This window comes from Pinus tabuliformis, chromosome 1_1 (assembly GCF_031772625.1).
Source record: "Pinus tabuliformis cultivar Carrire ecotype Pingquan chromosome 1_1, CPIR1, whole genome shotgun sequence".
NCBI lineage: Eukaryota > Viridiplantae > Streptophyta > Pinopsida > Pinales > Pinaceae > Pinus > Pinus tabuliformis.
Window position 1 is genome coordinate 110,216,915 of NC_142297.1, and position 25,289 is coordinate 110,242,203.

A 25,289-nucleotide genomic window follows, 5' to 3' on the forward strand; every position below is an offset into this window, starting at 1 on the left:
GCAACATGGATGAAAACTAATGGAATTTTAATGTGTTTTGGATCTCATTCTTTTATCTTTATCGTCATTACTAAAAAATGTTGAAATTATACCTTGGAAAGAAAAATGTTATTCTACCAAAAACATTAGTGTGTTTTTTCATTTATTTTGCACAAAAAAATTGGTTTTTGCACAAAAAAAAATGGGTTTGACTGTCATTTTTTAAATATGTTGAAAATTAACCCTAGAAAAGAAAACATCGTTTGAGAATACACACTTTTTGTTTTTTGGAGTATTTTTCATATATTTTTGGCTAGATTTCTCATTTTGAGTTTATAGTTCCCGTTTCAAAGTTTACGTTGTTTATATTCTTTCCATGATTAGCCCCACATGATGTACGTTGCATTGGGTGTAGTAGGTGGGTCACAGGGGAGGCAGTAGCCCCCCTGTCAGGGGGTTTCCAAAGGGGTGATAGCCCCCCTCCCCTGTATGGGGTCCAGGGTAGTGCCTTGATAAAAAAAAAATTATGCGGACCCAATAATAGTTGGGAGGACCCAAGGATGGGGGGAAAACCTACATATGGTGGGCAAGCCTACCCATGGTTTTGTGCATGGGTTTTTCACATGGTTTTAGGCATGATGGTTTTTTTCCCATGGTATTTTTAGATTCAGTCAAGGGAACTATGGTTATGTTCTAATTCAGGGTTAGTGGATTGGGGTTTATGAATGCTTTGGCATGTTTATATACATATTATAACATTAAAGGGAATATATTGAAAAATCAATCTGGTAGTTCCAGTTTTCGGATCCAGGGTAAAATCTCTGTGCATAATTGTTTTATATTCTCACCATTGTTTCTTTTTCGTTTTTTTATAAGAATTTGTTTGTAAGTAATTTTTGCACAGGGTTAAAATCTACATTTGGTATTAGAGTTGTTTCAGCTTCAAGGGGATGCCTTTGTTGCTGAGTGGTTTTCTCGAGCCTGTGGTAGACCCTTCTCAATAGGAGATCTATGGGATCAATTCTTGCAGTGAAAGAAGATGGAGAACAATGGAAAGATAGAGATAGAGAAATTTGATGGTCATAGTTTTGAGTTGTGGAAGCTCAAGATGGAGGATCTATAGGAATGTCGATAGAAGACTAGGCGAAGTTAGATCGGAAGGAAAAGAGCATAATATGATTGTGTCTCTCAAATTCAATATTATTGAATGTATCAGGGTGTTGTCATTGCGACAAACACCCTCCAAAATGTTTCCTACACTCACGTTTTGGAGCCAATTGTGGATCTTGCAATCGGTCATTTTGTAGTCACTTCTTGGTCAACTGATGCTTTAGATCTCTCTTCTTGGATTACAAGTGTTGAAGTCACTTGCTCACACATGCTTAGTCTACAACAATTCCATGTGCGCATTATTTTACGCAAACTTGAAAAAGCATAACACAGTCCATCAAGATTGTGCCTGTGCAATGTTCAATCCATGTCGACAGTCAGTGTCCACTGATGTAACAGCCCTGGTGAAAATTCCATGTAATAAAGTTAAAAAAAATTAACCATGGGAAAATGGGACACTTATTCCAAGCTAAATGTTGGGGATGACATCCTAGGGGGTGTTCATTTGGTTGTTTATGACTAAGGAAATTGGCAACGGCAATCGCTAAGGCATTAAAAGGCATTTTGGCACAATTATTTATGACAATAAGGAAAATTAGGAGAAAAAGGAGGTGAAAGGTCACAGGTTGCATGTGAGGAGGAAATTGAAGGAAAATAATGGAAAATGAAGAAATTAGAGGCCTCATCCACAAAAGGGCTTCTGAGGATCAGTTAGTAACCTTTTGTCAGTACAGTGTTGGAGCTCTCTCATTATTCTCTCTCTCTCTTGTAGGTTTTAACCCCGTACAAAAATTATCTTCATACAAATTCTAAAACACATAAAATAAACAATGCGAGAGCATAACACATAAAACACATATACACAGAGATTTTCCCTTGGATCCCAAAACCGGGACTACCAGCTTGATTTTTTGTTATGTTCCTTTCAATGTTATAATACATATTTATACATGCCGAAGCATCTAATACCATGGACTGAAAACCATCGCGTCCAAAACCATGGACCAAAAACCATCGCGTCCAAAAAACATGTGCAAAAATCATGCACAAAACCATAGGTGGGTTCACCCAACCTAACATAGGGTCCAAAACCATAATTTTCTGGGGCACTACCCCGGACCCCATAAAGTGGGGTTATGGGTACCCCTCAAACCCCCTTGTGACCTCCCCCCCTCTAACCACTAGTTAACTACGTGGGCTAGTCGTGGAAAGAATATAACACAACCCAACATTCTCCCACTTGTTGTTTTCTTTCCACAGGGGGCCACAATAGAGCTTAGTCATTTATCCAACCCTACAACGCCCATTGTTTCTCTACACCAAGAGAACTTCTCAGAGCTCATAGATTTTGTCAATACATCTGCAGCATTCTTCAAAGTGTCCACCTTTACCAGCAATACCTTTTTGTCTTCTATCATATCCCTCACAAAGTGATACTGAACATCAATGTGCTTTGTCTTTGAATGATGTGCGGGGTTCTTTGCCAAGAAAATTGCACTTTGGCTGTCACAGTCTATCCTTATAGCTTCTTGTACTAACCCCATACTTGAACACAATCTCTGAAATCAAACTGCTTCCTTGCTTGCATGAGTGGCTGCCATGTATTCTACCTCTGTAGTTGATAGTGCCACTACAGATTGTTTCTTACTCATCCAACTGACTGCACCTCCAAATAGGTTAAACACATACCCACTTGTAGATCTTCTCTGATTCAGATCTCCAGCCCAGTCTGCATCAACAAAGCCATGAATATCCAACACTATGTCCAATCTTGGTCTTCGTTGGTAGCACAAACCATAATCACTAGTGCCACGCAAATACCTGAAAACCTGCTTCACTGTTGTCCAATGCTCCTTTCCTAGTTTTGACATAAACCTGTTCAGCACTCCCACTACATGTGCAATGTCTGGTCTAGTACAGACCATTGCATACATTAGGCTACCGACTGCACTTGCATATGGAACACAGGACATGTCCTCTTCCTCTTCTTGTGTCTTGGGACAATGTTCAGCAGATAACCTCACACCTATAGGAATATCAGCCTTCACTGGTTTACTATCCTGCATATTAATCCTCTACAGTATTGTCTCGACATACTTCCACTAGTTTAACCAGAGCTTCCTCTTTGCTTGATTTCTTTTAATTTCCATGCCCAAAATATAGTTTGCAGCACCAAGATTGTTGGGTCCCTATAATACTAGTGATTACCCCTTTACTATTGTAGTTATATCCCTTATTAATATTGTTGTGCCTGTATTGTCCCCATATTGTTATTACTGTGCCCCATAGAATCCCTCTATTGTTATTTTTGTGGCTTTATATTATTATTGTTAGGTCGGCTGGGTTATATTGTGACTCCTTAGACTCCCATATATAGAAAGGAGGTTTTGTCATTTGAATCATCGAAGAATTGTTCGTTTATTTAATGTAAAGGAGGTTGCCCCCTCGAAGAGGCTGAATTATAAGGCGTTGATCTATATTTTCTATCTTTTTCTTGAGCTGGTTTCATAACATTTGGTATCAAAGCTTTGGATTCTAGGGTTTCGTTGCTCCAAAAAGGTCATCGTGGAATTTTCGCTATAAATTTTGTTTTGCAATGTTTCAGAAGCTAAAAAAAAAACCCATTTGAGAGGAAATCACGTTGCACCTCAGGTCCAAAGTTTAGATCTTTTCGCGCTATATTTGCGGAGATATGATCTGAGGAAGTTGGTCTTTTTGCAGACTCCTGAATTACATTCCAAACAGGTGACTTGGGGAAAATCGTCATAACTTTCTCTCTGAGCATCAGATTGAAATTTTGTAAGAAGGTACAGAAAGAGTACAGATTGTAGTTTCTTGTATATATATTTTTAGAGCCAAAGGTCGAAATAGTGACTCGTGGCACGTCGTACAAGTTCGCTCTACTAAACTAGTTTATAATCAGGTCACTATGGGAGATTTCACATAACTCTTCCTTGGAGAATCCAATTTGGATCAGACTGGTGGAATTTGAAAGAGGACAGAGAGGGCTACTGCAAGTACCAATTTCAGAACTAGATGATCCGAAAGTACAGAGATACATTAGAGGCAATATCAAGCTCCTACAAAGTGAAAAAAGGTGTGTAGATTTTTTTAAATTTTTGCTTAAGCTTGGTTTGAAAATTTATTTTGAAGGAATTCAAAGGGCATAATAGAGCATTATTATTGGTAACTGATGCCCCAAGGAACGGAAATGCAAACACCTAGTAAGCAACCTGAAAGCTCTAGCATGACTCATGAAGAAAGCCGCAATTCTTCTTTCATCATTTTCTGCAAGTCTTTGAACGGGTATTTATCTTTCTTAAATCTACAATGGATGCTTCTAGAAATTCATCTGCGGAATCTTCTAAGTCTATGGGAATATTTGGAACAAAGCATTTTAAATCTATAAAGACTGAAGAGGAACTAAGATTTGGTTTAGAAGGTTTATGTCGATCTGAATCTGCTTCTGGTAATTCTGCATTAATTGAGCAAGAAGAAACAGACCCAACTGTAAACTGGAAACTTCCACCAGTCTCTCCTTAGGATGTTTATCGAGGACTTTCCTCTTTTAATTTCCGTGCCCTCAGCCAGATAAAAATCAAAGAAAAATCCATTAGAGCTGATTTAACATTGAATGCTATGTTGACCATCTCTCTCCTAGAGGCCAAACATATCAAAGAAGCCCTCAAAGCTGGTTATCAATACGCCCATCTGGGGATGGTGAGAATAGGACTGAATGCATTGCATAGAAAAGGCCAAAAAGCCTATGTATTCTCAGCCCTTTTTGATAATCGATGGACTACATTTACACAAGCCATGATAGGTGGCATTGAGACAAGCCTTGCTGAAGGCCCTGTATAGTATGATGTGTTTCCAGACTTTTCTGTTGCATTAGATGACCCAAATGTCCTGCAATGCCTAACATTAGGTATTCAGGCTGCAGGATATGAAAAATTCAAAACAAAATCAAAAATTTTGGCCATCTTCTATATTACTTGTGTCCGATTTTATAATACCACAATTCCTGCTGTATTACACACCCCTGACAAAGATGAAGGCCAAGTCACTCTCATCTAGTATGACTCATCCTGTAATCCTATAGCACCAGTCTATGTTTCCCACAACGATTTGTGTCCTCCTGACGACTGGGTAACCAATTGGGAAAAACCCATAAAAAAACCTGTTGCTGCAGCACACTCAATCATTACTGAGATTGACGGTAAAGTTACTACAAGATTTCCCAGAGTCAATACAGTTCAGCATGGTGGACCATCTATTTCTGTCTTTGCAGTTCCAACCACAATTAGCCAATTACATCGTGCTCAAACCTCTGCACCTCCGAAATTTGTAATTGACCAAGCAGTATATGATTCCATCAGAAGATTATTTTCACAGACAAACCCATCTCAGCCATTCAACTCAGTCTGTGATCATCCACACTGCTCAAAAACATTTTGCCAATTCTCCTCAGAGCCACCTACACCACATGGTGAGTCATCAGACCGTCACAGGATCAATATGATCAGATTCACTCCTCCGTCTGATTCCTCCGAGGAAAACTACAAAAAAGTGGTATTCTTTAACCCACAAGAAGAACTACTTGTACATACAGTTTCTAGTTCTTCCACTTATGGTTTGGGCTATGTTGATTCTTCACCTATTCCTGAATACAAAAGAAATCCTATTGATAGGATTCCAAAGCATGTAGAAATCCCTTCTGATTCAGAGATAGTTGCCTTTTTAAATATTTTTAAAGGTATCAGTCCATATGATCCAAAAGATCAATGGAAAAAGAAAATGTTCAATTGGGATATGTTTACACATGAAAAGGAACATTTGTACTTTGAAGAAGTAATGCTTCTTCCAAGAGATGATCGCCCTGCCTTCAACAGACAGAATGTTGAGAAATGGAAAGAATGGATGAAGGCAAAAAATCAGTGGATATCATTCTATGAATGGTATTACCCTTCTGCAAATATAATAGAACAATCTTTGATGAAACAATTCAGAAACCAAGCAAAGCAAAAGAGAATCAAGGATCCAGAGAAATTTGTAGAAGAAAAGCTGAAAGAAAATCCTGTAGTAATTCCTCCTCCTTTGAAAGACCATGTTTTTCAGCCAAAGATTCAGAGCATGTTAAACAAGCCAAATATTCCCAGATCTCTGATTACTGTTCAAATCGAAGGAGAAAAATTACTAAGAAAGATTTGTTCTCAGCTCCAAGTAAACATGATGCGGACTGGAACTCCAAATAAACACAAGTGGGAACTCGTTGACGGAAGCCTTTTGGAAACAGACACAGAGTTTCCCCCTTGGAAAAATTTTGTGATAAGAAGTCAAGATGGAAAATTGTACAAATTGCTTCCATCTCATGCTGATGATCCTAACCTAGTAGCAAGAGATGTTGTTGCTGCTACTAATTGGACTAATTTAGTTCTGTCTAGTCTTGAGAAATTTGTCAGTTCTAAATTTGAGAGTATTGAAACTGCTAATTCTGAAATGAAGACCATGCTTGAAAGTATTATGAGAAAACAAGATTATAACACAGTTTGTCTAAATAGCAACGTAACTACTCTAGCAGAAAATGATAAGGCTCTTGCTAAGAGTCTTGACAGATTATCTTTACAGACAACACAGATAGAAAAAAAGATCCATGAAGCTACCTCTGCTCATGGAAAAGAAATAGTGAAGATCAGTAATTCCCTAGATATTGTCAAAAAACAAGTTTGGGAAGTATCTCAAGGGATAGAATCCCTGAAAAAGAAGCCTAGGGTCGAAGCTTATAAATCTGCAACTATATTTTCAGAACCCAAGACTTCTGTTCCATATTCTATTACTCCTTCTGTGGAAAGCCTCATCAGGACACCCAGTTCTATAACCTTTCCACCACCTACTTCCTCTCATCCATATTCTTTGTTTGCAAATCCCAGTTTCTTTAGCCCACATCCTGCCATAAAACAATCCAAAGAAACTGAAGAATCAAGCAAGCCAGAATCCTCTAATTTCATGTTTGAAGATTCATCCACTAAAGACGAAGAAGAAAGTTTTGATACAAGTATTCATAAGATAGAAGCATCACTATTTGACATGAGTCTTCACAAGATAGAAGCAGAACCACAAATTGAAGATCTTGAAATCTGTATCAATAACTTCTCTGTGACAGATCAAGAACAATCTAATGATGATAAAGATCGGGTCAGTGCTACATCTTCCAGATCGAGATGGGAGACTACTTGGAACCCTGCTCCTGATCGCAGAGACCTTATGAAATCTGAATATCATAAGGATTGGTCTGCAAATTCTACTTACTCATGGAATATTGACAATTGTACTGAGGCTGAAATCATGTCTGTTTTACATTCCATGCTTGTTTGTTATAGGACTTATCTTGCAAATGACATAGGTCCTACTAATGCTACAAGAAGAATAATTGGAGGATTTGAGGGAACATTAGATTCTTGGCTAAAAGCTGAGACATTGAAAGAGCCAAGCCTCCTTGCAGATTGGGAACAAGCTGTTGTCCTAAATGAGGATGGCACTACTCACATGGACCCTGTTACTCATATGCCTGTCAGCAATATGATAGGAAAACTCCTCTATGCCATTACTGTCAATTTCATTGGTTTCCCCCAGATAACCAATGATATTACGACCACTACTCTGTTGGCCATGAAATTGCATAATATGCAGCACTTTGATGAATACTTTAATGAATTCCTTCACAGATTGCACACATCGACTCCAGATCTCATTCTTGAGCCAAAATGGAAGGAAATTTTTTTTGCATCCCTTCCCCAATGGGTTTCTTCTGCTATTGTCAATAAATTACCAGGGAAGGTTGGTGATTATAAATTTGGTATAATCAGACAGGCTGTAAAGGCTATCATTGTTGAATTATGTTCACAAATGAAGATTGCTAGAGCAGCTACTAATCCTAAAAAGCCTCATGGATACCAGCAGCTCTGTAAGCAATGGCACCTTGGTAAAGCTGGAAATTCTGAGGGGCAAAAGAGAAGAAAGAAAAGACATTTCAAAAAGAATTACCAGATTTCCCAAGAAAAACCAAAAGGAAAATATTACAAAGCAAAACCTTATAAGCATACAAAAATGTTTTCCAAAGACAGAGAAATAATTTGTTACAATTGTAACAAAAAAGGCCACACAGCTCCAAACTATCCAAACAAAAAGAAGGATTCATCTAAAAAGAAAGTTCAGTATAGAAATAAGAAAGGAAAGATAAATTCTTTTGATCTTCTTAGCAGTTGTGATGAGCTTGTATCTTCTGATTCTGGGCCTGAAAATGATTTTAACTTTGTTGACTCAGAAGAGTCATCTGATGAAGAATTTTGTAATGACCCACACTTTACAGATGTAAATATTGTGACTGTGATGATCATGATATTTGTACATGTAATGCAGTCAGAATGATGAAGACTGATTATGATGAGACCAGCAAAAATATTTTTGCGCAAATGATGGCTGCTACTGATCCACAGATGAAAGATATGTACAGATCTTTGCTAACAGAACATTTGAAGAAAACACCTTCTAATCTGAAGAATTCTCCAAATAAAGGGTATGTACCTCCTGCTACTCTTTTCTCAGTAGAGGCCTTAACCAAACAGTTTAAAAATGAAGATTTTGGAGAAGAACTGCCACAGACTTTGCCTGCAGTTTATCAGGCAATTAAGGAATTGAGAAAAACAATCAAGGAGAACAGGAGACTGTGCGTTGAGAAACACAATGAATTAAGTCTAAGGATATTGAATGCACAGGCATCTCTTGCCTCTTCATCACAAGGCCCTGTTTCAGGAAAAACAAAAAACTGGACTTATCATCCAGGACAAGTTCAGCAGCAGTACAGCCGGGAAGAAGGAGAAGAAGAGGAGAAGGCAAGAACAGATTTTGGATGCAATAGCATGAATAGAGATGTCATGTATTGTGTCAAAATGAAGGTAAAGATTGGAAACCAGTATGAGTTCTGGAAAGTTCTTATGGATACTGGTTCTAGGTTAAATATTGTAAGTGATATTGTAGTTGGTATGCATCATCGAAGGCCAACAACATGTCCAAGGGTGATTACTGCAAGTGGTGATATCCCCACTAAGTATGAAGCAGAAATAGGTGTTCTGCTTACAGAAAAGATCGGAGTTCATTTGGTTTGTCCCGTTGTCCCAGGACTAGACTGTGCAATTTACCTTAGCACCCCATTTTTTCAGAATTTTAGCATGCATGGAGCAAAATTTGATACAAAAACCCAGAGGTATGGATATTTTATCAGCCTTGAGAATAAGGAAGTCTTTTTTCCATTTATCAATTCTAATTCTCCAATTAGGATAAAAGACTGGAGAGAATGGAAAATCTTCTGGAAAAAATGGAAGTAAAAAGAGAAGTATTAAAAACAGAAGAACATTTGGATAATGGAAAATATGCCTCTGAAACAACAAATCTCACTGCTAAATTCAAAGAGTGTTGTTCGGACGATCCAAATGCTTTCTGGCATATTAAGAAACAGGAAGTAGAGCTTCCTCTCAAAAAAGACTTCAGTGGAAAATTAAGGAGATCCAAAGCAGTGGCAATGAATGAAGAACAGATGAAGCTTTGCAAAGAAGAAATAAAGGATCTCTTAAAGAAAGGGCTTATCAGGAAAAGTAAGAGCCCCATAGCATGTTTTTCATTTTATGTTAATAAGCATGCTGAAATTGCCAGAGGGAAGCCAAGGTTGGTTGTGAATTACAAACCCCTGAATAGTATTTTGGGTTATGATGCATACCCTTTGCCGAAGCCATCCTCCATACTTGCCCAGATATCAAAGTCTAAAATATTCTCCAAATTTGATCTCAAATCTGGTTTTTGGCAAGTAGGAATCAAAGTGGAAGACAAATGGAAGACAACATTCTCTGTACCTGAAGGACATTATGAATGGAATATCATGCCATTCGGCCTAATTAACGCTCCTTCAGACTTCCAGAGAATAATGGATGAAACTTTTGAAGGAATGGAGGAATTCCTGAAAAAGTATATTGATGATTTACTGATTCATTCTGATAATATTGCTGACCATGTTAAACATTTGAAAATCTTTCTCCGCAGGGTCAAAGAAATGGGTATAGTATTATCAGAATCCAAGATGAAGTTATTTCGGCCAATGATAGACTTCTTGGGTTACAATATACAATATCGATCCTATACTGTAATCCAAAGGAGTTTGAATTTTGTTGATCAATTCCCTGATGAAATTAAGGATAACACACAGTTGCAAAGATTTTTGGGAAGTCTGAATTACATTTCTAAGTTTCTGAAGCATTTTGCACAAGAAAGGAAATTTTTGAATAAAAGGCTTCAGAAGGATCCAATTCCATGGAATGGTGACTGCACACAGGCAGTCAGAGCAATAAAAGAGAAAGTCAGAAATATTCAGCCTCTCTCCCCTATCAGAGAAGAATGGGAGAAAATCATTATGACAGATGCTAGTTATGAAGGTTGGGGAGCAGTCTTGTGCCAAAAGAACCCCGGCAGCAAAAATAAGATTGAGATAAGTCAATATGCATCTGGATTATGGGCCAAAAATCAATTGAATTGGTCAAGTCTGAAGAAAGATCTTAGAGCAGTTTGTTTGGGAATAGAGAAATTCAGAGATTTTGTCATCTACACCAAATTCACCATTAAAACAGACTGCCAAGCATTAAAATATGCCATTCACAAATGTGATTTTGAAGACGCTGCTATGGTAAGGTGGATTATGCAACTCAGTCAATATAACTTTGATATTGAATTTGTCAAAGGAGATAAGAACAGTTTTGCAGATATGTTGAGCAGAGAGTTTGTATCTGAACATTCAATAATGAGTCTGCAATGCAATTTCATAAGAAGACATGAAGATACTGTAGAATTTGAGACTTCATCTGGATGGATTTCATATGATTTGGAAACAAGTCTTCTAGACCATGATGAAGATTGGCGACTGATAAAAGAAGTCAGGTACAGGACAGGCATTGATTTCCTTTGGACAGATCCTCATCAAGATGAAGCAAAAAATGAAGCTCTTGAAGCCCTGGATTATCTAAGGCAAATCAGGAGCATTGCCTATGTAATTGAGAGAGATCATGAAGATGATAACAGGATCACTAGTTGTCACATAACATTCAGAAGGTTTGACAATCATCTTCACAGGGAAAATTATGATTTGGATCGGCAGCAAGAGGCTTTCTACACAGCAATGAATCTGCAGAATTTTTCTACTAATATGTTTTATTCCTTACAGTTTTCTTTTTTGTTTGAAGATACTCCAGTAGAAGACATGGAAGAAGATGACCCTGTTCCAGGATGGTTCATGGATTGGTGGGAGAAATATGGCTTATCCCCACTTATCATGAAACCATACTCCATGGGCTTGTTGAAAATACCAAATTTCAGTCCTAACAGCACAATGATGACATTGGTTTTGGATAAAACAATAGGAGATGTGGTAAATATTAACAGTACAGATTTTCTGAATGGTGTCAGAAGATGTGGCCATGTGAGGTGGTTCGTAATGAATCACTACAAGTGCAGGAAAATAATTCCGAGTACCAGCTACGAAGAATTCCATCAACAAGCTGATCCAAAATTAAACCCATTCATGAACCTTAATGAATTAGATTTACCAGATCCTCATGATAATTCAACTTGGGAAACTGAAAAAGAAGTGTGGGTACAATATTATTCCAATTACTTAATTGAAAGATGGAATTACCAGTACTACACTTACCCACAAATTGATTATTACACCTTTGATTGACGTCTTTCCAGCCGACTATGGTGCTGGACGAGCTTTCGTGGATTCCCTCGTCCTGGAATCTCCACTTTGTACGTCTTGAGATTTGCATATCTCGTCTTTTTAGTCATTTCAGTCTTTCGAGGGTTCTCTTTTATGAATATCCTCTGTGTAAATTACTATATGTATGAAGATTCGGTCCCCACATGCCTCAGGCTCTCTGAAAAAGAGTAGGGATGAGATAACATAGGACAATATTGTCCTATGCCCGAATCTTGCCTTCGGCGGTTTGCCCATGTCTGTCCAGTACTTTATTTCTGAGTCATAACATAGGACAATATTTCCCTATGCCTGAATCTTGCTTTCGGTGATTTGTCCAGGTCTGTCCAGTACTTTGTTTCTGAGTCATCAGTATGGACACAGTCCATTCACAGATGTTTGTTCCCTTCCAACTTTATAAATAAGAGATAGCTGCGAAGTAAGACTCATTTGGGTTTGGAGAGAGTCTTGAGTCTTGAGTTTTGGGTCGAGTGATTTTCCTGCTCTGCATCTGCGGACCATAGTGTCTGATCTGCTTGCATCACGAAATATTCACTCAGGTCTTATAGTTTTGGTTTGGAAGCCTGCGCATCAGTGTGCTTGGCACTGGTGAGAACCTAAAGTGGCTGAACCAAGAGGAAAAGTCTGTGTATTTGAGAGAATGTAAAATTTCTGAGGCAGAGTCTATTTATTGCCAGGCAGCCTCCGGTAATACTTGTTCCTTGCGGACGGTAGAAAGTCCGGTAAATGTAATGACAGTCAATCTCTGTAAAGAAAACATCTTTATGTAAAATCTGCATCCATATAATAAAATTTCCACCAGTTCATATTTCCGCAAGCTTGTTGTGTCATTTATATCTGTGAGATACTGTTTGAGTGGATCGCGAATTCGTTTGAGTCCTGAATAGCGTTTGAGCCCATTGTTGCTAGTGTTGGCGTTGGAGGGTGTTGAAGACGTTGGATGAGAATTCGTACTTCAAGTACGCGAAGAAGCCGCAATTTCTCCTTCAGAAGAAAGCCGCAATTCTTCTTTCATCATTTTCTGCAAGTCTTTGAACGGGTATTTATCTTTCTTAAATCTACAATGGATGCTTCTAGAAATTCATCTGCTGAATCTTCTGAGTCTATGGGAATATTTGGAACAAAGCATTTTAAATCTATAAAGACTGAAGAGGAGCTAAGATCTGGTTTAGAAGGTTTATGTCGATCTGAATCTGCTTCTGGTAATTCTACAATAATTGAGCTAGAAGAAACAGACCCAACTGTAAACTGGAAACTTCCACCAGTCTCTCCTCAGGATGCTTATCGAGGACTTTCCTCTTTTAATTTCTGTGCCCTCAGCCAGATAAAAATCAAAGAAAAATCCATTAAAGCTGATTTAACATTGAATGCTATGTTGACCATCTCTCTCCTAGAGGCCAAACATATCAAAGCAACCCTCAAAGTTGGTTATCAATACGCAGATATGGGGATGGTGAGAATAGTACTAAATGCATTGCATAGAAAAGGCCAAAAAGCCTATGTATTCTCAGCCCTATTTGATAATTGATGGACTACATTTACACAAGCCATGATAGGTAGCATTGAGACAAGCCTTGCTGAAGGCCCTGTACAGTATGATGTTTTTCCAGACTTTTCTGTTGCATTAGATGACCCAAATGTCCTGCAATGCCTAACATTAGGTATTCAGACTGTAGGATATGAAAACTTCAAAACAAAATCAAAAAATTTGGCCATCTTTTATATTACTTGTGTCCGATTTTATAATACCACAATTCCTACTGTATTACACACCCCTGACAAAGATGAAGGCCAAGTCACTCTCATCCAGTATGACTCATCCTGTAATCCTATAGCACCAGTCTATGTTTCCCGCAACGATTTGTGTCCTCCTGACGACTGGGTAACCAATTGGGGAAAACCCATAAAAAAACCTGTTGCTGCAGCACACTCAATCATTACTGAGATTGACGGTAAAGTTACTACAAGATTTCCCAGAGTCAATACAGTTCAGCATGGTGGACCCTCTATTTCTGTCTCTGCAGTTCCAACCACAATTAGCCAATTACATCCTGCTCAAACCTCTGCACCTCCGCAATTTGTAATTGACCAAGCAGTATATGATTCCATCAGAATATTATTTTCACAGACAAACCCATCTCAGCCATTCAGCTCAGTCTGTGATCATCCACACTTCTCAAAAACATTTTGCCAATTCTCCTTAGAGCCGCCTACACCACATGGTGAGTCATCAGACCGTCACAGGATCAATATGATCAGATTCACTCCTCTGTCTGATTCCTCCGATGAAAACTACAAAAAAGTGGTATTCTTTAACCCACAAGAAGAACTACTTGTACATACAGTTTCTAGTTCTTCCACTTATGGTTTGGGCTATGTTGATTCTTCACCTATTCCTGAATACAAAAGAAATCCTATTGATAGGATTCCAAAGCATGTAGAAATCCCTTTTGATTCAGAGATAGTTGCCTTTTTAAATATTTTTAAAGGTATCAGTCCATATGATCCAGAAGATCAATGGAAAAAGAAAATGTTCAATTGGGATATGTTTACACATGAAAAAGAACATTTGTACTTTGAAGAAGTAATGCTTCTTCCAAGAGATGATCGCCCTGCCTTCAACAGACAGAATGTTGAGAAATGGAAAGAATGGATGAAGGCAGAAAATCAGTGGATATCATTCTATGAATGGTATTACCCTTCTGCAAATATAATAGAACAATCCTTGATGAAACAATTCAGAAACCAAGCAAAGCAAAAGAGAATCAAGGATCCAGAAAAATTTGTAGAAGAAAAGCTGAAAGAAAATCCTGTAGTAATTCCTCCTCCTTTGAAAGCCCATGTTTTTCAGCCAAATATTCAGAGCATGTTAAACAAGCCAAATATTCCCAGATCTCTGATTACTGTTCAAATTGAAGGAGAAAAATTACTAAGAAAGATTTGTTCTCAGCTCCAAGTAAACATGATGCGGACTGGAACTCCAAATAAACACAAGTGGGAACTCCTTGACGGAAGCCTTTTGGAAACAGACACAGAGTTTCCCCCTTGGAAAAATTTTGTGATAAGAAGTCAAGATGGAAAATTGTACAAATTGCTTCCATCTCATGCTGATGATCCTAACCTAGTAGCAAGAGATGTTGTTGCTGCTACTAATTGGACTAATTTAGCTCTGTCTAGTCTTGAGAAATTTGTCAGTTCTAAATTTGAGAGTATTGAAACTGCTAATTCTGAAATGAAGACCATGCTTGAAAGTATTATGAGAAAACAAGATTATAACACAGTTTGTCTGAATAGTAGCGTAACTACTCTAGCAGAAAATGATAAGGCTCTTGCTAAGAGTCTTGATAGATTATCTTTACAAACAGGACAGATAGAAAAAAAGACCCATGAAGCTACCTCTGCTCATGGAAAAGAAATAGTGAAGATCAATAATTCCCTAGATATTGTCAAAAAACAAGTTTGGGAAGTATCTCAAGGGATAGAATCCCTGAAAAAGAAGCCTAGGGTCGAAGCTTATAAATATGCAACTATATTTTCAGAACCCAAGACTTCTATTCCATATTCTATTTCTCCTTCTGTGGAAAGCCTCATCAGGACACCCAGTTCTATAACCTTTCCACCACCTACTTCCTCTCATCCATATTCTTTGTTTGCAAATCCCAGTTTCTTTAGCCCACATCCTGCCATAAAACAATCCAAAGAAACTGAAGAATCAAGCAAGCCAGAATCCTCTAATTTCATGTTTGAAGATTCGTCCACTAAAGACGAAGAAGAAAGTTTTGATACAAGTATTCACAAGATAGAAGCATCACTATTTGACATGAGTCTTCACAAGATAGAAGCAGAACCACAAATTGAAGATCTTGAAATCTGTATCAATAACTTCTCTGTGACAGATCAAGAACAATATGATGATGATAAAGATCAGGTCAATGCTAGATCTTCCAGATCGAGACGGGAGACTACTTGGAACCCTACTCCTGATCATAGAGACCTTATGAAATCTGAATATCATAAGGATTGGTCTGCAAATTCTACTTACTCATGGAATATTGACAATTGTACTGAGGCTGAAATCATGTCTGTTTTACATTCCATGATTGTTTGTTATAGGACTTATCTTGCAGATGACATAGGTCCTACTAATGCTACAAGAAGAATAATTGGAGGATTTGAGGGAACATTAGATTCTTGGCTAAAAGCTGAGACATTGAAAGAGCCAAGCCTCCTTGCAGATTGGGAACAAGCTGTTGTCCTAAATGAGGATGGCACTACTCACATGGACCCTGTTACTCATATGCCTGTCAGCAATATGATAGGAAAACTCCTCTATGCCATTACTGTCAATTTCATTGGTTTCCCCCAGATAACCAATGATATTACGACCATTACTCTGCTGGCCATGAAATTGCATAATATGCAGCACTTTGATGAATACTTTAATGAATTCCTTCACAGATTGCACACATTGACTCCAGATCTCATTCTTGAGCCAAAATGGAAGGAAATTTTTGTTGCATCCCTTCCCCAATGGGTTTCTTCTGCTATTGTCAATAAATTACTAGGGAAGGTTGGTGATTATAAATTTGGTATAATCAGACAGGCTATAAAGGCTATCATTGTTGAATTATGTTCACAAATGAAGATTGCTAGAGCAGCTACTAATCCTAAAAAGCCTCATGGATACCAGCAGCTCTGTAAGCAATGGCACCTTGGTAAAGCTGGAAATTCTGAGGGGCATAAGAGAAGAAAGAAAAGAAATTTCAAAAAGAATTACCAGATTTCCCAAGAAAAACCAAAAGGAAAATATTACAAAGCAAAACCTTATAAGCATACAAAAATGTTTTCCAAAGACAGAGAAATAATTTGTTACAATTGTAACAAAAAAGGCCACACAGCTCCAAACTATCCAAACAAAAAGAAGGATTCATCTAAAAAGAAAGTTCAGTATAGAAATAAGAAAGGAAAGATAAATTCTTTTGATCTTCCTAGCAGCTATGATGAGCTTGTATCTTCTGATTCTGGGCCTGAAAATGATTTTAACTTTGTTGACTCAGAAGAGTCATCTGATGAAGAATTTTGTAATGACCCACACTGTAAAGAATGTAAATATTGTGACTGTGATGATCCTGATGTTTGTACATGTAATGCAGTCATAATGATGAAGACTGATTATGATGAGACCAGCAAAAATATTTTTGCGCAAATGATGGCTGCTACTGATCCACAGATGAAAGATATGTACAGATCTTTGCTAACAGAACATTTGAAGAAAACACCTTCTAATCTGAAGAATTCTCCAAATAAGGGGTATGTACCTCCTGCTACTCTTTTATCAGTAGAGGCCTTAACCAAACAGTTTAGAAATGAAGATTTTGCAGAAGAACTGCCACAGACTTTGCCTGCAGTTCATCAGGCAATTAAGGAATTGAGAAAAACAATCAAGGAGAATAGGAGACTGTGCGTTGAGAAACACAATGAATTAAGTCTAAGGATATTGAATGCACAGGCATCTCCCGCCTCTTCATCACAAGGCCCTGCTTCAGGAAAAATAGAAAACTGGACTTATCATCCGGGACAAGTTCAGCAGCAGTACAGTCGGGAAGAAGGAGAAGAAGTGGAAAAGGCAAGAACAGATTTTGGATGCAATAGAATGAATAGAGATGTCACGTATTGTGTCAAAATGAAGGTAAATATTGGAAACCAGTATGAGTTCTGGAAAGTTCTTATGGATACTGGTTCTAGGTTAAATATTGTAAGTGATACTGTAGTTGGTATGCATCATCGAAGGCCAACAACATGTTCGAGGGTGATTACTGCAAGTGGTGATATCCCCACTAAGTATGAAGCAGAAATAGATGTTCTGCTTACAGAAAAGATCGGAGTTCATTTGGTTTGTCCCGTTGTCCCAGGACTAGACTGTGCAATGTACCTTGGGACCCCATTTTTTCAGAATTTTAGCATGCATGGAGCAAAATTTGATACAAAAACCCAGAGGTATGGATATTTTATCAGCCTTGAGAATAAGGAAGTCTTTTTTCCATTTATCAATTCTAATTCTCCAATTAGGATTAAAAGACTGGAGAGAATGGAAAATCTTCTGGCAAAAATGGAAGTAAAAAGAGAAGTATTAAAAACAGAAGAACATTTGGATAATGGAAAATATGCCTCTGAAATAGCAAATCTCACTGCTAAATTAAAAGAGTGTTGTTCGGACGATCCAAATGCTTTCTGGCATATTAAGAAACAGGAAGTAGAGCTTCCTCTCAAAAAAGACTTCAGTGGAAAATTAAGGAGATCCAAAGCAGTGGCAATGAATGAAGAACAGATGAAGCTTTGCAGAGAAGAAATAAAGGATCTCTTAAAGAAAGGGCTTATCAGGAAAAGTAAGAGCCCCATAGCATGTTTTGCATTTTATGTTAATAAGCATGCTGAAATTGCTAGAGGGAAGCCAAGGTTGGTTGTGAATTACAAACCCCTGAATAGTATTTTGGATTATGATGCATACCCTTTGCCAAAGCCATCCTCCATACTTGCCCAGATATCAAAGTCTAAAATATTCTCCAAATTTGATCTCAAATCTGTTTTTTGGCAAGTAGGAATCAAAGAGGAAGACAAATGGAAGACAACATTCTCTGTACCTGAAGGACATTATGAATGGAATATCATGCCATTCGGCCTAATTAACGCTCCTTCAGACTTCCAGAGAATAATGGATGAAACTTTTGAAGGAATGGAGGAATTCCTGAAAAAGTATATTGATGATTTACTAATTCATTCTGATAATATTGTTGACCATGTTAAACATTTGAAAATCTTTCTCCGCAGGGTCAAAGAAATGGGTATAGTATTATCAGAATCCAAGATGAAGTTAAATCGGCCAATGATAGACTTCTTGGGTTACAATATACAGTATGGATCCTATACTGTAATCCAAAGGAGTTTGAATTTTGTTGATCACTTCCCTGATGAAATTAAGGATAAGACACAGTTGCAAAGATTTTTGGGAAGTCTGAATTACATTTCTAAGTTTCTGAAGCATTTTGCACAAGAAAGGAAATTGTTGAATAAAAGGCTTCAGAAGGATCCAATTCCATGGAATGGTGACTGCACACAGGCAGTCAGAGCAATAAAAGAGAAAGTCAGGAATATTCAGCCTCTCTCCCATATCAGAGAAGAATGCGAGAAAATCATTATGACAGATGCTAGTTATGAAGGTTGGGGAGCAGTCTTGTGCCAAAAGAACCCCGACAACAAAAATGAGATTGAGATAAGTCAATATGCATCTGGATTATGGGCCAAAAATCAATTGAAATGGTCAAGTCTGAAGAAAGAGCTTAGAGTAGTTTGTTTGGGAATAGAGAAATTCAGAGATTTTGTCATCTACACTAAAATTCACCATCAAAACAGACTGCCAAGCATTAAAATATGCCATTCACAAATGTGATTTTGAAGACGCTGCTATGGTAAGATGGATTATGCAACTCAGTCAATATAACTTTGATATTGAATTTGTCAAAGGAGATAAGAACAGTTTTGTAGATATGTTGAGCAGAGAGTTTTTATCTGAACATTCAATAATTTTTCTGCAATGCAATTTCATAAGAAGACATGAAGATACTGTAGAATTTGAGACTTCATCTAGATGGATTTCATATGATTTGGAAACAAGTCTTCTAGACCATGATGAATATTGGCGACCGATAAAAGAAGTCAGGTACAGGACAGGCATTGATTTCCTTTGGACAGATCCTCATCAAGATGAAGCAAAAAAAGAAGCTCTTGAAGCCCTGGATTATCTAAGGCAAATCGGGAGCATTGCCTATGTAATTGAGAGAGATCATGAAGATGATAACAGGATCACTAGTTGTCACATAACATTAAGAAGGTTTGACAATCATCTTCACAGGGAAAATTATGATGTGGATCGGCAACAAGAGGCTTTCTACACAGCAATGAATCTGCAGAATTTTTCTACTAATATGTTTTATTCCTTGCAGTTTTCTTTTTTGTTTGAAGATACTCCAGTAGAAGACATGGAAGAAGATGACCCTGTTCCAGGATGGTTCATGGATTGGTGGGAGAAATATGGCTTATCCCCACTTATCATGAAACCATACTCCATGGGCTTGTTGAAAATACCAAATTTCAGTCCTAACAGCACGATGATGACATTGGTTTTGGATAAGACAATAGGAGATGTGGTAAATATTAACAATACAGATTTTCTGAATGGTGTCAGAAGATGTGGCCATGTGAGGTGGTTCGTAATGAATCACTACAAGTGCAGGAAAATAATTCCGAGTACCAGCTACGAAGAATTCCATCAACAAGCTGATCCAGAATTAAACCCATTCATGAACCTTAATGAATTAGATTTACCAGATCCTCATGATAATTCAACTTGGGAAACTGAAAAAGAAGTGTGGGTACAATATTATTCCAATTACTTAATTTGAAGATGGAATTACCAGTACTACACTTACCCACAAATTGATTATTACACCTTTGATTGACGTCTTTCCAGTCCACTATGGTGCTGGACGAGCTTTCGTGGATTCCCTCGTCCTGGAATCTCCACTTTGTACGTCTTGATATTTGCATATCTCGTCTTTTTAGTCATTTCAGTCTTTCGAGGGTTCACTTTTATGAATATCCTCTGTGTAAATTACTATATGTATGAAGATTCGGTCCCCACATGCCTCAAGCTCTCTGAAAAAGAGTAGGGATGAGATAACATAGGACAATATTTTCCTATGCCCGAATCTTGCCTTCGGCGATTTGCCCAGGTCTATCCAGTACTTTATTTCTGAGTCATAACATAGGACAATATTGCCCTATGCCCAAATCTTGCTTTCGGCGATTTGTCGAGGTCTGTCCAGTACTTTTTTTTTGAGTCATTAGTATGGACACAGTCCATTCACGGATGTTTGTTCCCTTCCAGCTTTATAAATAAGAGATAGCTGTGAAGTAAGACTCATTCGGGTTTGGAGAGAGTCTTGAGTCTTGAGTTTTGGGTCGAGTGATTTTCCTGCTCTGCATCTGCGGACCATAGTGTCTGATCTGCTTGCATCACGAAATATTCACTCAGGTCTTATAGTTTTGGTTTGGAAGCCTGCGCATTAGTGTGCTCGGCACTGGTGAGAACCTAAAGTGGCTAAACCAATAGGAAAAGTCTATGTATTTGAGAGAATGTAAAATTTCTGAGGCAGAGTCTGTTTATTGCCAGGCAGCCTCCGGTAATACTTGTTCCTTGCGGACGGTAGAAAGTCCGGTAAATGCAATGACAGTCAATCTCTGTAAAGAAAACATCTTTATGTAAAATCTGCATCCATATAATAAAATTTCCACCAGTTCATATTTCCGCAAGCTTGCTGTGTCATTTATATCTGTGAGAGGTCCTTACATGATATATCAAAATTACAAGACTAAGAGCAACAAGTGTCACTTGCACAAAAGCTAACAGACGCTAAGATAAATGGCGTGGAATCTAAGATAAAGGGCGTGGAAGCTAAGATGGATGATTTGAATATATATTTGAAGATAAATTTGAAGAGAGGCATGGTAGATTTGAAGATATATTTGAAGATAGACATGGCAGATTTGAAGACAGATTTGACAAATTTTCTACAAGAAATATTTACTAATGGTGAAAAGGTAGTAAAGGAAACTCATGATGCGAACAAAAGAAATGTTAATCATGATTTCATAGACTCTAATGTGGGATCGAAGACCCATCATATTCCAAAAATCGATATGAGGAAGTTTGATGGCAAGGATCCCGCAACATGGATATTACAGATGGAGCAATTTTTCGATCTCAATAATGTGCAAAACACACAAAAGGTATGTATTGCAACTTTATATTTGGAACCAAATCAGTTTGTATGGTATCAATGGATTTTCTCTCATAAACAAATTATCACTTGGGCAATTTTTCCAGAAGAATTGACAGCACATTATGAGGATACAAAAAGTAACACTTTTTTTAGCCAATTGATAAGTCTCAAACAAAAGGGTTCAATAATTGAGCACATTGAGGAGTTCCAAAATTTGAACATAAGGGTAAAAAACATTCCAAAGGAGCATAGGATTGATGTGTTCATAGGGACTTTAAAGGATAATATCCAACATGATGTTCGCCTTTGGGAACCTGATTCATTAGAGAAGGCCTTCAGGTTAGCAATAAAAATGGAAAGCAAAATTATGGTAACCATGAAGCAGACCACTCACAACTATAAAGATGGAATTGTTGTTTCCCCTAGTCTTCCACAACCTATAAGGTTGACACCAGAACAATTGGAAGAAAAAATAGCAAAAGGGCTTTCTTACAGTTGTGATAGAAAATACACTAAAGGTCATAAGTGTGCTGAGAAGAAATTATTCTACATAGATTGTGAAGAGGAAGAAGAAAAGGAGCAAGAAAGGTCAAAAGAAGAGGATATACTCCAGGAACAAAGCCTAGATAAAGAAGAAATGAATCCAACCATATCTTGTAATGCATTGGCGGGAATTACCACTCCTCAAACAATTAAGATAGAAGGACAAATCAAGAAGAAAAAGGTAATAGTGTTGATTGATTCAGGAAGTACCCACAATTTTATTCATTGTAAGGTAGCAAAAGAATTGAATTGCTTCTTATATCCAACACCAGAGTGTCAAGTGATGGTTGCAAATGGACAAACAATAAATTACTCTGGAAAGTGCCATAATATCAAGCTATCCATGGGAGAATATGTATTGACTAGCCCAATGCTTTCCATTCCAATGGGAGGTGCTGATGTTGTACTAGGAGTCCAATGGCTACAATCCTTGGGTACAATAGCTTTTAATTTTCAAGAACTTTTCATGAAATTTTTTGTGGAAGGAAAGGAAGTTGAATTAAGGGGTATTGCAGGGAAACCAGGAAAGATAATCAGCTCTAACGGTATGACAAAGCTTCTAAAAAAGGAACAAAGAGGTGTAATTGCACAATTATGTTCGCTAGATGTTTCCACATTGGAATCATCTATTTCTCCAGATCTCCAAAAAGTCTTGGACAATCATTCCAAGGTATTTGAGACTCCCAAAGGTCTCCCACCTATTCGTGATCATGATCATGCTATTCATCTGATTCCAGGAAGTGTTCCTCCAAACATCAGGCCGTACAGATATCCCTATGCCCAAAAGAGTGAAATTGAACGTATGGTTGCAGAAATGCTAGAGGCTGGTATAATTCAACCGAGTCAAAGTTCTTTCTCTACTCCAGTAGTATTGGTGCACAAGAAGGATGGATCATGGCGCATGTGTCTGGATTATAGGGAGCTCAACAAGCTCACTATTAAAGATAAGTTTCCCATTCCTGTCATTGATGAATTACTGGATGAATTGCATGGATCAATTTACTTCACCAAGTTGGATCTTCGTTAGGATATCATCAAATCAGAATGAAGACTGAAGACATTCTGAAAACAACATTTAGAACTCATGAGGGTCATTATGAATTTTTGGTCATGCCTTTTGGCCTTACCAATGCACCTTCAACATTTCAAGGTTTGATGAATTCCATTTTCAAACCATTCCTTAGAAAATTTGTGTTAGTATTTTTTGATGATATACTAATCTACAGCAAGTCTTGGAAGGATCATGTTGAACATGTTGACAGGGTGCTACAACTATTGGAGGAGAAACAATTATATGCAAAAAGATCCAAATGTTTCTTTGGAGTACAAGAGGTGGAATATCTGGGTCATATTGTATCTCATGAAGGAGTTAAGGTAGACCCTAGCAAAATTAAAGCCATTAAGGAATGGAAAATCCCCACATCCATAAAGCATCTGCAAGGATTTCTTGGGTTGACAGGGTATTATCGCAAGTTTGTTAAGAATTATGGGAGAATAGCAGCACCTCTAACAACATTATTGAAGAAAGATGCATTTTCATGGACTCCGGAAGCAACAAAGGCCTTCGAACATCTTAAAGAGGCAATGTGCCAAGCACCGGTCTTAGCTACACCGGACTTCACAAAAACCTTTATTGTGGATGTGATGCTTCAGGAAATGGAATTGGTGCTATTTTAATGCAAGATGAAAGACCCATTGCTTTTGAAAGTCGTCCAATCAAGGGAAAGTTTTTACACAAAGCTATTTATGAGAAGGAAATGTTGGCAATACTCCATGCACTTAAGAAATGGCGACCCTACCTAATGGGAAGACACTTCAAGGTAAAAACGGATCATGATAGCCTTAAATACTTTTTAAAACAAATATTATCCTCTGAAGAGCAACAAAAGTGGGTCACAAAGATGTTGGGTTATGACTTTGAAATCATCTACAAAAAAGGGAAGCAAAATGTGGTGGCAGATGCACTCTCAAGAAAGGATGAGGATGTGGAAGCATTGTTGTGCGCCATTTCTATTATCCAACCAGATTGGATAAATGAAGCAAGGGAGGAATGGAAGAATGAAAAAGAAGTGTGGGCACTTATTCGAAAGTTACAACAAGATTCCAGTACGTCTGATACATTTAGCTGGCAAAATGATTCGTTATGGTACAAAGATCGCTTATACCTCTGTAAGAATTCCCAGCTAAAACAAAATATTCTTATGGAATTGCACACTTCTCCCTTAGGAGGGCACTCAGGATTTTAAAAAACTTACCACAGGGTTAAGAAGGAATTTTTTTGGGATGGCCTTAAATCAGATATTCAAAAGTTTGTGGCGGAATGTTTGGTTTGCCAACAAAATAAAGTTGAAACAATTAAGACACTGGGTCTATTACAACCTTTATCCATTCCAAGCCAATGTTGGGAGGAGGTTTCAATGGATTTTATCACAGGTTTACCCAAGTCTGAGGGAAAGAGTGTCATCATGGTGGTAGTTGACAGACTTACCAAGTATGCACACTTTTGTGCATTATCACATCCATTTAAAGCCAGTACAGTTTCTACTGCATTTATGGAAACAATTCAAAAGCTACATGGAAACCCAAAGATTATTGTAAGTGACAGAGATCCCATTTTCACTGGAAATTTTTGGACAAAATTATTTTCTTGTCTTGGTACTCAGTTAGCTCATAGCTCATCTTATCATCCTCAATCTGATGGGCAAACTGAGATAGTAAACAAATGTTTGGAAGGATATCTTCTTTGCTTTGTATCTGATAAACAGACACAATGGGTAAAATGGTTGCCTCCGGCCGAATGGTGGTATAACACTTCCTTCCATACAACAACAAAAATGACCCCATTTATGGCACTTTATGGATATCAGCCACCATCCATCACATCATATTTAAGAGAAAATTCTAAGGTTCAAGCAGTGGAACATCACATCAAACATCAACAACAAGTCCTCCAACTCTTAAAGGATAACCTCGTGTTGGCACAAAATAGAATGAAACAACGG